Genomic DNA, 3,781 nt, shown 5'->3' on the forward strand with positions numbered 1-3,781 from the left:
TCCATGCATGGACGGCGGCGGGTGGGGTGGGGTCTGGACACTGCTAAAGCCTCTCCCTGTTTTTGACCACAGTTACGTTACATGCCAGTGGGTGTTTGGTTAAGAAAATAAAGCAGTGCGTGGGCCCAGTCCAGGCTCGTATATAAAGCATATGTCTCCAAACACAGGAATCCAAATTCCAAAGGCAGGAATTTAGCAGAGCTCTTTAGTTCTACTTCAATGTGGTGTGGAGCTCTTTCAATCCAAAATGTGATTATCTTCCTTACAAATTGTTCAAAAATAGCAAGAGTACTGGACCCGATTTGCAGCGTTGCAGGGTATTGGATTTATCTGTCACTGTCAGACATAGGGGTATTTGTCTCTGTCTATATCTAGTATTCACTTTCTTTCCGCTCTCTCCATCATTGTGTCCTGCTCTTTCCTCTTCCCTCCATCCCTTTCTGTCTTTCTGTCTGTCTCTCTCTGGGGGACATTGTGCAGGCAGGCCTCCGTAATACTGCGCTCATCCCAAAGAGGGCCCCGCTGAGGAGGGATATGGATTCCATAAAGCACTCAGCTCTATAAACGTCTCCCGATCCACATTCAGCACCTGGCTAAATATTATCCCAGCAACGCTTTGGTGACATCCTCAGAAATCACGACTGTATTGTCTGTTGACAAATTCTCTGTTGTGATTAACGATGTGCTGCTCTCTGTGTTTCTTCAAACAGCACATCTGCAGTTTACAATGATAACGGTGACAGATTTAATACTTTTTTTGAAACAATGGATCCTTGATTTCAAACAGCAGACAAAAAAAAAATGTAACTAAACTAAAATGTGAACCGTATATAAGGAATTTTGAGTATGCACTTGAAGGCTACATACATGATATCATGCGGAAAGAGGCTAAAGCTGCATGTCCCAGGCAAAAAGTCAGCATAATCCCCAGTTGATGATCCATGTAGAAGACAAATAAATAAACGGTATTGTTCTTGTCCCTTGTCTCATATTACATTGTAGAGCTAGTTAGTCCTAGTATTGAAAGTGCAATAAGAAAAAGTGTAAGATCAGACTGTGGTTTCCTTCAAGCATAACCCTGTTTGACTGCTTAGCTTACATACTTGTTCATGTTTTCTCTTTTAACTTTAAAAATATTTGAGAATGAGGATTAACCAGTGTGTTTGGCAAATGTACTGCCAAAACATTTAGAACTGTCCCAAATTGAATAAGGGTACGACAGTGAGGCTAACACTACCCTAAACTGTAATGGCACCCAGGACTGGTTTCAACCCAGTGGGGAAATACTAGACCGTGGCTGTGCCAGTCGCGAACAGGGCTTTTTAAGTAACCTGTAACCCTGCAAACTAATGCAGTTAGTTAATGATATGCTCCTTGGCCTCGGAAGTAAAGAAAAACTTGACAGGGCTGAGATGCCTAGTAATGGTTGCTATGATTGGACAATCCCTGATTAGGGGATGGGTTTAGCAAATGTCAATTGTGAGTAGAGTAAGAGTATTTTGGCATTTTGACTAAAAAAAGGCCTGAAAAACGGAGCCTTAACTATGTTTTTTTTAATATTTCTAAAATGAGACTGAGAAGACGAGTAGTTTAACTGATGGAGCCTGAACAATGGACATTATTTGGACAACTCCAGGGCTCTGGTGGTTTTGTTTGAGTTAGGAATCCAGTGCTGACTTGGTGCTGTCATTAACCACACAAAAAGACTATCCACAAATGACCCCAAAGAAAAGTTCACAAGTGGGACAGGAGGGTATGGTACATCATGGTTACCCTAAGTAACAGTTCCGCTTCCTGTCAGCATACCAAACCACTACGAGAGTGTTTGTGAACACCGGTGTCTATATTACCTCTGATGAGCTTATCACAGTACATCTGGTGCAAAGATGGATAACATTTGGAACAGGGTGAATGTCAAAAACATCCTGTTCCTTATTTTGATGGGTTTCAATGATGTAACGAGTTAACAACAGCACATTGAGGCTTAAATAAAAACACACCATTTAATGATGATCCTTGGCTACTGTGCATGGGAACCAAAGAGCTGCAATAGAAGCATGTGACACTTTGAGCCTCAGCAACCCTCGCCTCCACATGGAATGACTTATATTCAGTCTCCGCCTGCCAGAATGCTTTGCATATTAAAGTACAACCACAGTCGTGTTTTTATGATTTTATGACGAGTCTTAACTTCACTGTTAAATAATAACTTCAGGCTTACTTGAGGCAGTACAGGCCAGGGGTTAGAAACAGACAAAGAGAAAAAAGAGGAATGAGACAAAAATGAGGGGAAGGAATCTCACTTTCTTCTTCTATTTGCCTTGATTGTTCAAGAATCTATTAATTACTGTATGACATTAATTAATAACATTTCACAGGCTTGCAAATGAAAGCCCTGTTAGCAGATCATGTTGCTGCCATGTTACCTTACAGTCAATCCAAGCCTGACTAGAAATTTCACATGAAGTCAACAGATTTCTATCTACATTCGATTTGATAAATAAGATTGTCCCTTTAGTTCAATCACAAAGCCAGGCTCAGATGTCAAACATGCTCATTTTTAATGGGCTTTGGCGGCTCAGAACTACAACAGAAAGCTCTCGGGTTACCACAGCTGCACTCTGCTCGGTTCACAATTTGGGAAACCGATTTGGAAGGATGGATCCAAGATAGAGACGGGTTCCAGTGGACTTGATGCGACCTGGACTACCTCAGCCAGTGCACACTGACAGTGATGGAGAAGAAAAACAAAAGGGCTGGAGCGAGGGAGAGGAATCGCAGAGGAAATGAATATCTTACAGTAACACATGGTGTGAAAGAAAGAAATGTCTCTCTCGCTGACCTCCTTGTGTTTTTCATTCCTCCCCTCTCCCCCCTCCCTCTCCCCCCTTCCTCCTCCACCCCTCACTTGCGCTCCATGCCGATTGAAATATGCAAGCATAATAGTCTGGGAAATAGGATCGAGGGGTTTATGAAGGAAGTGCGTTTGGGCTGGGCCTGCTATGTGGTGTTAAGTCCATGTTGAAGACCAGTAGAAGAGATTTATGCTGTGTGTGTCAAAAGCATGAAGGTAAAATTAGAATTATCACTTTGAAACCATAATACCATGAAGAGAAAATGATGCAGAGGAGGAGCTGAGTGAGTAGGAGATGAGGATGGAGTGGGATATAAAAGATAGGAAAATTAATCAGCACTTTGTGCCAGAAACTGCTCAGGAATGACTTACTGTAATAGATATATGGTTTTCTGTGGTTTCTCTACATGTAGAGGCCAGACCTCATCCAATTTAACTCTTTAATCCACCCTCTATCTATCTACAATTTTGCCAAATTATTTTCTAATCTCCTCTCGCATATCTGATCCCTTCAGCTAGCCAAAAATCTTCCACAGCAAGGGATGTCCTCTCCAGTTTCACCTCAAAAGTGGCTTAGGTAATAGGGGTAGCTACCCCTATTATGACCGTTGTTCCCCTCCTCAGCAGGACAGCTTTGTTTGTCCTCACTCATCCAGACAAGGATAATAGAAGCCAATTATTTCGCGCCACTGACTTCATAATTACTTTGGTGGGTCTGTGTGACGGTTCCCACCAAAGCTTGTCAAGAGAAACCAATCAGGAACCTTAATTAGATTAGATTGATAAACCTGGCACCAGACACTGCACTAAAATCACTTTTTCACCTATGCAGAAGACAGCAGATCAAGTGTCATCCTCCACTGCAGATGTTTGGCAGAATGAGGTTCGCAACACCTCCTGAATGCAAAGCGGTAAAGGCGTCAGTAG

Source organism: Enoplosus armatus, chromosome 16 (genome assembly GCF_043641665.1).
Source record: "Enoplosus armatus isolate fEnoArm2 chromosome 16, fEnoArm2.hap1, whole genome shotgun sequence".
NCBI classification, from domain to species: Eukaryota; Metazoa; Chordata; class Actinopteri; order Centrarchiformes; family Enoplosidae; genus Enoplosus; species Enoplosus armatus.